Source organism: Schistocerca serialis, chromosome 1 (assembly GCF_023864345.2).
Source record: "Schistocerca serialis cubense isolate TAMUIC-IGC-003099 chromosome 1, iqSchSeri2.2, whole genome shotgun sequence".
Classification (NCBI taxonomy): Eukaryota; Metazoa; Arthropoda; class Insecta; order Orthoptera; family Acrididae; genus Schistocerca; species Schistocerca serialis.
In genome coordinates this window covers 639,144,935-639,158,234 of record NC_064638.1, presented here as the reverse complement: position 1 = coordinate 639,158,234, position 13,300 = coordinate 639,144,935, and positions in this window count along the sequence as shown.

Here is a 13,300-nt window from a genome sequence, read left to right as displayed (position 1 = left end):
AGGAAAAACATAAAAGTATAAAATGAAAAGAGCTCTATTTTCTGCAGGGCGGAATATGCCGCTGCGGGTTTCCCCACCCCTCTGGTTCTGCTTTTTGTGAATGTTAATAAGTCAGCAAAATGAACGACTGGTCCAGTGCGTAAACGTGTACAGCGAAAACACTCCATAGGTTGTTCATCAGTATGTCATAGATCCTACTTTCCATTAAAAGTCAGAAATTTACATGGTAAACCAATTGTAATTTAGTACAAATAAAATTGGAATACTGTTAGCGGCGAATTTTGCGTTTCAAATTTTTATTTGTTGACTGATTTCGCATCCCCTCCCATAGGAGGCGGGGAGAGCTGGAAACACGTCTGCGGCTGATCGGAATTCAACAATGAAGCGTGTTTTTATCTTAATGATATTTTATGGCAACCCGAGACAATGGAAAAAAACTTAACTGTATCGGAGTATTTTAATCAGAATTGTAATCTGAAGAGCCTAAGAAGCTGGTGCACCTGCCTAATGTCTTTTGTGACCCCCGCGAGCACGCAGAAGTGCCGCAACACGACGTGGCATGGACTCGACTAATGTCTGAAGTAGTGCTGGAGGGAAGTGACACCATGAATCCTGCGAGGCTGTCCATAAATCGGTAAGAGCACGATTGTGTGGAGATCTCTTCTGAACAGCACGTTGCAAGGCATCCCAAATATAATCAATAATGTTCATATCTGGGGGACCAGCGGAAGTATTTAAACTCAGAAGAGTTTTCCTGGAGCCATTTTGTAGAATTCCGGACGTATGGAGTCTCGCATTGTACTGCTGGAATTGCCCGAGTCCGTCGGAATGCACAATGGACATGAATGGATGCAGTTGATCAGATAGGATGCTTATGTACGTGTCACCTGTCAGAGTCGTATGTAGACGTATCAGGGGTCCCATATTGCTCTAACTGCACACGCCCCACACCATTACAGAGCCTCCAACATCTTGAACAGTCCCATGCTGACCTGCAGGGTCCATGGATTCATGAGGTTGTTTCCATACCCGTACACGTCCATCTGCTCAATACAATTTGAATCTAGGCTCGTCCGACCAGGCAACATGTTTCCAGTCATCAACAGTCCAATGTCTATGTTGACAGGCCTAGGCACGGCGTACAGCTTTCTGTCACGCTGTCACAATGCAACCAAAGGTGGTGTAGATAATGTTGATTACGTGTCTACATTGTACTCCACTCCGAGGACAACAAGAACTTGGCCATTAGCCTTGTTTTCTCGGTATTTGGATGTTGCTGGAAGTAATTCCCAAGTGTTGTTCTTCGCAAATAATCCAGATAAAAGGTTCAGAAGAAGGACGTATGTCACAAACATGTCCCTAGATCTAATGGAGAGCCAGTTGAAGAAAAGGGCTCAGATCTTTACTTTACGTAGGGAAATCCAAGGATATTTGTCACCCTATCGATCAATCCCCATAAGTAACGAAGAAGTTATTAAAGGTGTGAAAAGTGCTTTTTTGTGGTGGTAAAAAAATAACAAAGCTACCATGAATTGCAACAGTTAGATTTGCTAGCAAGCATCACAGCCACAACATTGCGACTTGTAATGACTGCAGAGCTTCTCCAGAGGCACGAAGTGTGTGATTCTTGACATGTGTTCATGATATTTTTTTCTTAATTGGATGTCTTGTTCTTTATTGTGGCTATACATAATTTTCCATTTAATTTATCCGTGTTCGGTAAGTTCTTTTAGGAGGTGTATAAGATAAGGTGAAAGTGCGAAGGGAAGAATGAAGTAGAGAAGGCTTCTACCTACAATTAATTGCTCATGAGTACAGACAACCGCACACTATGTTTCGCTGAGAGTAGTAGACATTTGTAAGCTACGTGACCTGCTGGAGTTTCCGATTGCACATCTCTAAAGCGTCTGCATGACATTTCTGTAAGAATACACTCTTGCATCTTCTGGCGAAGTGCTGATACGTTCTAAGTTCTTATTGTTTCAGTCTTATATTATCACACGACACGTTGAAAGAAGTCTGCTGGGGTACACTTGTATTTGGCGCCAGAATATGATAATACTATTAATGTAAACTAAAATTGAACTATGATTTCATAATGCGGATCGCTGACTGTTCACGCCCGCAGGGCCGAAGATGCTGCTTCTGATATGAGACTGTAGTGTTGCAGCAAGGAGCGCTGGCCGCTCAGTTGTAGGTAGCTGTCTGTGAGTGAAAGAGCATGGTGTAGGCAGTTTTGTGGTGTGCTCTGTGAAGCCACCAATCGTTAGATTAAAGTAGGAATAACGGAACATAGAAGCTGAAGTCTTCATGCAAGCAAAGTAAAGATGTGAAATAATATTTTTTCTTTTATCCAGCGCATTAGTATAGATGAGTTGGTTGATAATTTGTAATTGTTGAGTAACCCCAGAATTTATGTAAACTGATTGATAAAAAGACTAGTTAGATATTTCACTTTTGTGATGTTTCTAAGATTTGTTAACAGAGCTATATTTGTGTGTGAAATTTGATGCTAGTTTAGTGGGGTTAGGTAATACTTGCTGTATAAATCTCATTGCTCGTGAATCAGTTAGTAAATATGATGTATTTCTCTTACTAATGTGACATTAATTGTCAGACTTTTTTAAAAGACAAACTCAACTTGCTAAAAAAAATCTGTGTTAGTAATTAACCACAATCAGTACCGCCTCCTGTCAGGTCATATGTTTTTCAAAGAAGATGGATTTTTCTTAAATGTTTTCATTTATCAGCCAAAAGAATTTCATGTGCACTTCAAAATATTTTGGCCAGCGTTGCACACTGCTGAACCTGTAGATAGCGCACATTTTTATAAGATTTGCTGTAATAAAGGCCTATAATATCAGTGAAATCTGTGGTTACAACGAGCTTACTTGTAGCTCAAATTGCCTTCTATAAATTCTATCAGAAAACTAAAAAGATTGTTAGTTAAATGATATTTGATGTTAGGTGACACAGAGTGCCGCACGCGCTCGCTGGCGTAAATATCCTCAGCACGCCTGCCGCAAGGTTAAGCTATACAGTTTTCATAGAACACAAAATTACTTTCTTTTGGCTTTTAATTAGATTGACTTTCTTCATTTCAAATTTTGAATTTCATGAAATTTACAATTTTGTTTCGCGACAGTGTCCATATGCCCAACACACTTTTTCTCAGTAATTGAATAGATACCTGAAGTCAATGTTGCATGAGGAGGAAGTTTTGAAATCAGTATATTCAGTTTTCTCATATACAGAGAATTTTTTATTGAAAGCTGACACATGTTGGCCCTTATCGTCTAAGGTAGTCTTTTGGTTTTTCTGTGATTACGTAGTTAGCTTCTCGGAAGAAAATCAGCGCTACACGTATATTTACTAACATTTGTAATTTCTCTTTAAATCATTGCAGTTTCATTGTCATTTTAGTGTGTGGTTTCCGTGAAATTTTTGTTCTCTTTCTGCAAAAAAATTGAATGTGAAGATCTTTGTTACGTGGGCAGATAATAGGACAAACTGTTTGAATTATTTCATTCTTACCTAGATTTTTCGCAGATATTGCTTTTCTGCAAAAGAATTTATTACTTCCGGTTATTTACCTGCAAACAGAAATTTGTTTTCGTAATTCAATTTTTTTCTCTTCAAGATTATGGCTAGCAACACAGTATTTCGTCGTGGTACTAGATCGCAAAAGACGTCATAAATAGTAAATCAGTTATTAATGAAACAAAACAAGCACAAAAGTCGATTTACGTAAGTAATTTAGATTTCAGAGAATGAAAATAACTTTCCAACACATTCGAGGTCTTTATTAGGAAAACCAACAGAACAGATATCCAACAGTGAACAAGAAATTTCAGAAGAAGAATCGGCAGGCGAAATTTCGCAACCACTTACTGAGACAGTCAATTCGGGTTTGCTTCCCTTTCTTTTAATCAAACAGTGGACGAGCCAAAATCAATTAGTGACAATACACACTTAGTCGTTGCAAATACAATAAACATGAATGCCGCAATCCATAGTCCAGCTTCGTTGGAGTTGCTGTTAAATCTGTTAAATATGAACAAAACACTAGTGCAAAACGCAGAACAGTTTCAGATAACAGATAAAACAGTAGAACAAAACACAGAGCAATTTCAGTAAATAGACAAAACATTTCAACAAAGCACTGAACAATTTTAAAAACAGGCAAAATACTTGAACAAAAACATGACCAAACAGCTATAATTTTCGAGTAACATAAGCAGAAACTCAGCTAACGTTTTACTAGTTTGTTCTTCACGTACAAACAAATGAAAAGCCTTGAAACAGCATACAGACGATCATGTAAGAATAATGGAACATCATCTTTCACTTAGTGAAACAGAATCCAAGTGCTAAGATTTTGGTTATTGTTACTTACATCTTGGCACTTCTGCTATTTATGTGTGTTCTTGGCATTCATGTGATATTTTGCGAATTTCACACGCAGTCGGAACACTGAACAGTCTTGGCGGCATACCAAAGAAGTTTTGTGGATGCAGTAAGGTTACAGTCAACTGAGACGATTGTTTTCTTCTAAAAAATGCACAAGCACATAACACGATGAGCAGTCCATACGCCATTATACTGAACGTTTGAGCAAAAGAACTACGGAAAGAAGTGACAATCTGAATTCCATGTATTTTCCTACTTTTAAATGAGGCAGGGAATCCATTATACCGGTACTTTTCTGAATACATCGACTGAAGAACGATACCCTCCTAGCTGTGTGTTTACTATTTCTCAGTTTCTTCGTACACTCGTCTTCTCCCACTATCCTTTTTGGTCTATAGGTAGAAGGAATTTTCTTCTATTACACTAAGGTAAATATGTTGAAAGCGATTTTTAGTGACTTGTGAGTTATGAGTAAGATTGTATCATGTTGGCGACAATACAAATTCCGAATCTGACAGAACTGAAAACTTCGACTACACGCATTTACTGACCTTAACAAAATCTGACTCTGTTAAAAACATGTTACTGGTGGTCATAAGCTCGCTGTCAAACCACATACCTCCCGCAAAAATAGGAATTATATTTTCGGTAAACTTTTTCTTCTCAATACCATATTGTCAGATGTTAGTGATGCAGACCATAACTGATTCTGCTCTAGACAACCAACAAACGTAACTCTGTTAAAAAACATGTTACTGATGGTCGTAAGCTCGCTGTCAAACCACATATCTTCCGCAAAAATAGGAATTATATTTTCGGTAAACTTTTTCTTCTCAATACCATATTGTCAGATGTTAGTGATGCAGACCATAACTGATTCTGCTCTAGACAACCAACAAACGTAACTCTGTTAAAAAACATGTTACTGATGGTCATAAGCTCGCTGTCAAACCACATATCTTCCGCAAAAATAGGAATTGTATTTTCGGTAATCTTTTTCTTCTCAATACCATATTGTCAGATGTCAGTGATGCAGACCATAACTGCTTCTGCTCTAGACAACCAACAATAATAACAGCAAGGGTCGCTGTGGAAGATAAGATCAACATTACTAATGCATCAACTCAAGAATGGACTGGACAATAAAATAATACGATGCCACGTATCACCCAAAAACCGCTGGGATTTGACTTGCCATGCAAAACAGGGTCAGTGATAAACAGAATTAGAACTCTACGTTGTATTTCGGTAAACTTTTTCTTCTCAATACCAAATTTTTGGAAGTGAAGCACTTGTTGACGAAATAAACATTTAGCTTTGTAAACATCATTTTTTGCATACGACAATCGCAGTCATGAGTCATTAAACTAAAAATTTAGTACCAGTTCTGGTGAGATACACAGATTATTGAGATTATTGTTGTGTTGTCCAAATGGAAAGTTATTGCTGCAAATAGCAGTGATACTGATGGATTACAAGTATATGAAGAATTTCCTATCCGTTCAAGGAATAATTACAGGTTGTTAAATGTAAGACTGTACTGTCTGAAGGACGCTTTCAGTGTCCGAGGTAATATGTATTTTTTTGGAGATTTTCTTTTCATGATCAGTTGTGCAGTAATGAAAGTTCGTTTGTTCCATAGTGTTATTTATAAAGTGTAGTGTTTCTAGTGTAAACATTGATTAATGAAACAGAGCAGGGAGTATTTACCTTTCATTATTTACGAAATTTGAGGATATTATGAAAAAGGAAGTTACTATGATAACAATAAATTGAGAGAAATATGTTGAAGGTATTAGTGATTATTGATGATGATCATTATGAGGATAATGATGGTAATATAATAAGGAGATGCAATAATTAGCAATTACGATGTATTATGACAAATTAGGAGGTAATAGTTAGGACATTTGTTAAGGACCAAGTTTTTGTTGAAACTGCTTTTTTTCTTTGTATGTACATGTTTCTTAGGTGATGAACAATTAAATGTTTAGTGGTACATAAGAGATCTGGAGTGGTAAGTATCACCAATATGGTAAAAGGTAACCAAATTATTTTTTATGCGAAATGCTTTGGGTCATGAGGTACAACTGATATGGTATATATTTCTGACATATTATGTTCTTTACGATGTTTTCTGAATTTTTTGTTTTGCTGCAAATGTCATAAAAAAGCATTATCTTGCTGAAGTAGGTACCCTTTTGTTTTGTAATTAGCTACACACCTTTTTTGTCTTCAGGTCAGATTACACATTGAAACTAATTTGGATGCTATGCATATATTCCAGATTTATGAGACACAGTTGCACAGAGGATGCACCATTGAATGACAAGTTTCTACGATGATACTAGGCAGAGTTGGAAAACATGAATGAGAAGACCATTAATCGAAATACAGATATATTTTCCCGTAAAAATGAGTATTTTGATCAACACTGTGGTACTAATCCAAAACGTGTTTTTCTGTTTTTGCAGTGAAGCACCAATTGTTAAATTTTCATGCAATGACTTAAATTTCGGTTGTGAAATGTACATAATTTCGTTGCACAATACGGCTGTTGCTTAACGTAGCTTTTGTCTCTTGTAAACTCATCCATTACACAATTACTGTTGCACCAACATAGTTATTGACACTGACTTCGTGTGGGCATTTTGTGATGACATCGGTATCTTGCATTTTTTTGATGACATACTTGGCTTTTGTTACTGCAGTGTTTATCTGATGAACTATTTTTGTGAATATATGTATTCTGTGGCGTCTATACTTTTATGAGTGCTCACTTTAAATATTTACTGTTAAAGCTATAAATGAGATAAATGTCATGACATAACAGAACTGTGAAAAATGGGTATAGGAAGAGAATAAGCTGAAAACGTAACAGACGTACTTAGAAATGAGAAAGAAATGTGTACCAAAAAGAAAAATGTATGTAGTAAAATGTGTGAGCAAGTAAGTCAAACTGCATAAATGATATGGGTGGTTCAAATGGTTCAAATAGCTCTAAGCACTACAGGACTTAATGATACGGTTGAATAAGGCTATTGATTGCACTGTGAAAATGTAAATGAGTATAGGCAGGGTGAAGAATAATTACTATACTATATGCTCATGATGATATGATAGCAAAGTATTTGACGGAAATTTGAATAGAATGGTTTCGGAAGATAAATTAACGTAATGTTTTTGACAGGTAAATTGATATGAAACGTGTTATTATGTGATATGATCTTTTTGGTACATAAACTGAGATAAATATGTTATGACAAAGGTAAAAGATATGAGTGAAAATATAGTATGCATACAAGTACAGAAGTTAGAAAGCTGATCAGTTCACTAGAGTAATATATGACACTAAGATAAAATATCACACAGACCGACAGAGACTTTGAAGTGCACTTAATTCTCTTTTCTTTTCCTTTACACAAAACTGTGATACATTTTTTGTTTGTCCGTTGTTTTTGGTCTATACTCCTTCTTCCTCTTACATTGTGTGCATTGTTTTCGTGTATGGATTTTTATTGTTACTGTTCCTATGGTTTACGCCTTAGTTCTGAGTAACTAAACTTTTTAGGTAACATAAGGTGTATTGTTATTTGAACGCTAGATTTTCTAGCACATTTTCTTGGTCATTTGTCACTGAAATGAAATTAGAAGGTAATAGTGTTTTGTCAGTTGCTCCTCTTACTAACTTTATTTATTATCTGGCAAGGAATGCTGCATAATTCTACATGTACATAGATGTTTCTTGATCACACTGCTTATTGTAATGTACAAATATTCATGTTTTTTTTTTTTACATAAGCTTCATCCTACATTTTCATGCAATACTCTTGTACTATTTTAAATGTTTGATAGGAATAAGCTGATTTCCTAAAGATACAATACTGCATGTGCAGTTCAAGTATTTGTAACATATTGCAGAATCACGAATTCAGTGAAGCTGCCACAGATTTAATTAAGTTGTACACATAATTAAAGAAAATAGTAGTACCTAGTGTGAAGTTATCTACGAGACTTTAACTGGACATATGTATTGTCAGTGGAAAACTACTTCCCTGAGTCTGCTGATATTTGTTTCTACATTTACTAACAATCTTCGGAGGGTTGTAATTGATGGATATTCAACTGGCTTCCTAGCTGCCCCTAAGCCTGAATGTTAAATTTTCCTACTCGTCGACGTTGACCACCTGTGGGTTGAGTACTACACGGTAAGCATCCTGATGGGTATCCAAGCTTCAAGAAATGTGTAAGCATTGTGTTGGTTGCATTCATTTTCTTAGTCACGTGATTAATAACAAAAAACTTTAACAGTGTCTTCGTTGGTGCTAAGTGTGGGACATTTTACCTTCAGCTGTACTCACATACTAGCCTTAGGGTTAATGATATGAGACATTAAAGAAAAAATCTTTGAAGGTTATGAGTGATGCAGTATTTTCCTACAATCTACAACACTCGGGAAATTGTGTGCATTTTACCTCCTTGTGCAAAGACCATCTTCAAACGTAAAACACCAATCAGAACATTCTTTTGTACAGTTCCCAACCTCAGTCCCATCACTGGTTATATTATTTATGACTGTAACTTATTGTACTCACAGCTTTGTAATTCCTTTTTTAAAAAAGCTAAGACAATCCGTCTTACCGTAGCTAAGACAATCCAAATGAAATTTTTTCTGTGGGCCAAGGGATACTGTAAGATTCTCATATGTTTACTGCAATTGTAAATGATTCACCTTTACTGTAATGAGACAAAGGTGAATTAGCGCACTGCATGAGTAGTGAATAATATCCTTGACTCTGTCTCTAGTTTTATTTGTGGCTGACTTGCTAGTCAGTCAGTTGTGCTGGAACATTCTTATTTGGGGCATAGTAGCGAGCAGTTGAGTTTTTTAGAAACTGAGATCTGTTATTTGTCAGTTTGAGTGAAAAAAAATTTTTTTTGAGGAATGTTTTCTGACTTATTTGATACAACGCACCACGAATTCGTCTCTTGCGCTAACCTCTTCATTTCAGAGCACTTGCACCCTACGTCCTCAATTATCCATTGGATGTATTCCAATCTCTGTCATCCCCTAAAGTTCTTAACCCTAGAACAACCCCCTCTAGTACAGTGGTCGTCAAACGTTTTTGCTCAAGAGCCATTACTGACAGTGTGGGACATCACCTTAGGTAGCATATGTACGTATCTTATTATCATTTGGTTACTCATACAAATTAGTAACATTAATCGTCGAAGGTTGCTACCATTTGCACCATGTCGACTGCTCTCTGTTTCAGATGGCTTCCACCTCTGACGACCTCAGGGTTGTGAAATTACGTTACCTGATGAACTGTTGTGTTTTCTGTGTGAGCAAATGATGTGTGTGTTGTCTGTGTGAACAGATGATTAATTGGATAATAACATGAACTGTACTTACATTTAAATCCTTTAGACAATATGAGACACGAGGACAAACGTTTAGCAAATGTTCTGAATGTCATTTTTCTTCTGCTCCTTGGGTTGTATTACAACAACCGTAAGTTGAACTCATATTCATTGCTACAAATATGTAGCATATTTGAATGTGACAGTCTTTATAATGCGCATCCACGAAACCCACGAATCCATGTTAGGTTGTGTGTCAAACTTTATGCCGCAGCAGCTGATCAGTACAAGCTGCGCACAGCAGTTAGTTGTTAGTACTGGAAGACAAATAATAAAACACTTCCCCTCTCAAACCCTCTAACCCGTCAATGATCATGTTAATCATCCCTCTACCTCTGTGATTGGTGTCTAAGTTTACTTAGCTCATGATCGAATTGACCAATAACAATTAATATTAAGAACATCATAAAATATTAATGTCTTTGTAGCTGTTGTTTGTCAATGAGCAGCAAAACGACAGTCTTAAGCAGCTATTAAAGTTAGTTTGGTTTTTGAATTTGACTGTTAGTTGACAGATGCATATTATTATAAAATATAGCGGACAACGGCGGGTCGCACGAATACTTAATTCGGACCACATGCGGCCGGTGGGCCACAGTTTGACGAACACTGCTCTAGTATGATGGATGTTCTTGACTGATGATTGAACGTATGTCCTCTGATTCTGCCCCTTTCTGTTGTCAGTGTTTTCGGTAAGTTCCTTTCTTCGCTGATACTGCAGAACCCCTTTATTCCTCATCTGTCCACCTAATTTTCGACCCCCCCTTCCCCCCCCCCCCCCCCCACCTAACTTTCGACACCCTTCTAGAGCTATCCGTTTCAAACGCTTCGATTCAGTTTTCGATTTTTCCCAATGTTTGTGATTCGCTGACAACCAATGTTATGATCTACCAAGTATTCGAGCAGAGAGAACTGGCTAAGTGTTGTGCAGTTTGCCTACCTCAGGGGCTACTGTACTGTAGGCGCAAGCATGCAGCCTTTGCATTGTTGGCAGATCTTGTCCCCCCCTGCCCTCTCCCACTCTACATCCCCCATATTTCTCCAAACTTGCTTGAGGCCAATTGTGTGCCTAAAAATGGTGCGAAAGAGAGCCATGAGGTATGGTTATGCGATTTATCACCTCTCCTCTGATGCACAACGTTGTTCCTGTAGTTTTATCTCAGGCCCTTGCTCCACCATCTTATCCTCATAGTTTGATCTCGACCCATACGCCACCATCCCGTTCTTGTAATTCGATCTCTCGACATCCACAGATGTTTTAAAAGCAACTCCTCGTACATACCCCAGAGCTGCCATTTATTGTGAAAGCTGATCTCTGACGCCCCTTTATTCTATGTACCCAATAAATTTACGCTGTATGAACTAGTGAACAGTTGACGTCTAGAGTTCAAGATTCATACTACAATGCCCACTGTATCATCGAGAATGAGACGTATATCAAACTTCCTGGCAGATTAAAACTGTGTGCCGGACTGAGACTTGAACTCGGGACCTTTGCCTTTAGCGGGCAAGTGCTTTACCATTGGGGCTACCCAAGCACGACTCACGCACCGTCCTCACAGCTTTACTTCTGCCAGCACCTACCTTCCAAACTTCACAGAAGCTCTCCTGCAAGCATTTGTCCGGCACACAGTTTCAATCTGCCGGGAAGTTTCATATCAGCGCACAATCCGCTGCAGACTGAAAATCTCATTCTGGAGACGTGTATCGTCTATCGCCGATGGTGAAATTTATATTTCTTTATACAGAAACCTGTATGTAGCTTGATACAAATTACGCGCGGCGATTTTTTTTCCACTGTGTACAAACTCTAGGGATTGATCGAGGAGAGGATATGAAACAAAAAAGGTCTAATGAACTTATGTCCGGAAATGCATGGCTTCTATGCCAGAGATCATTTATTCAATAATACTTTGTTACAGAGACTGTTGTGTAATAAGCGCTGTACCACGTAACCGCAGTTACAGTATGCATGGTTTCCTCCTACAGGGTGGTGCTTTTCCTCCTACAGGGTGGTGCTGTTCCTCAAACGTTATGCCCCAGCGCCCTCTCCTGCTATACACAGTATTGGTAGTGTGCGTCCGATTCGCATCTCTCGCTGACTGTCCTTGTTGTGGATGTGATACAGCGTTGTACACAATGGTTCTGTATTCGAATTGAAAGCTTGCTGATGTGGTGCTTACTTACAGAAAAGCAAATGGCAACGCGTGGCAAGCAGCAAGGTTGTATCCGGAGACCTATCCCCCTGACAACGACCACAACTTACAATGTTTGAAATAGTGTTTCGCCGTTTTTGTGAGACAGAGTCGTTTCAGGAAGCAGGAAATCTTGAAGAACATATCCAGAATGTTCAGACACCAGACTTGGAGAAAACATGATTAACACTGAGGAAGGCGACCGCGGTGTCAGGCTGTTCGCCCAGTAGTAGAGGGTAAGCGAGATGAGCGTGTGGAACATCTTCCATGAAAATTGTTACTAAGCTTATCACTTACAGTTTCTGCAGGGCTTGCAAGTGACACTGGTTTCGTCACCTGGCAACCACGACTCTGGGATTTGTGTCATCCACCCCATTCACAGATGAGGTCACCTTTACACAGAGTGGTATCTTCAGCTTTCATAACAGTCATCCGTGGGATAGTATGCAGAAACGTCATGGTATGGTGACGGCACATCATCAGCATTGGTGCAGCCGGAATGTGTGGCCGGGATAACTGGCGACGGCGGGACCACTCTTTCTTCCACGTCGCCTTAGATGTCGGAATTATCGTCGTTTCTTGCAGGTGACTTTGCCTTCCCTGCTAAGCGAAGTACCATTGATGGTTCGACGGGTTATGCGGCTGCAGCGTGATGGTGCTCGGCTCCACATCGCCGTTAACGTCAGACAAATCTCATTCGTGTCTTCCCTGGTCAATGGATCAGACGAGGGGGTCCAGTTGCATGGCCTGCTTGTTCACTGGATCTCAACCGTGTGATTTCTGCTTATGGGGCCATCTCAAAAGTATCGTGTGTGCAGATCCCATTCCAAAGCTGGAAACACTGGACCAGCATATTCATGCTCCCTTTGACACTGTTCGGATGCAGCCAGGCCGATGGGTACATGTGAAACAGAACATGCTACGGTGCGTACACGAATGTGTTGAGGCACATGGAAATCATTTTCGACACTTACTGTAGCTATGGCTGCATGGTTGAGAGTGTATTAGACTGTAGTCTCTGTAAGAATTTATGATTGTATAAATGGTCTCTAGCATGGAAACTAAGTATTTCCGGATATAAGTTCATAAGATTTTTTTTGTTCAATCCCCTCATCGATCAGTCCCTAGAGTTTGTATACAGTGGAAGAAATCATACTGCATACTGAACAGTCGATTTGTCAATATCAGTTAACAGCTAGTCTAATGTGCTAAATGACACATTGATTTTCTCGGTCTTCTTTTCATAATCGCTCCTCTTATTAGTCTGGCTG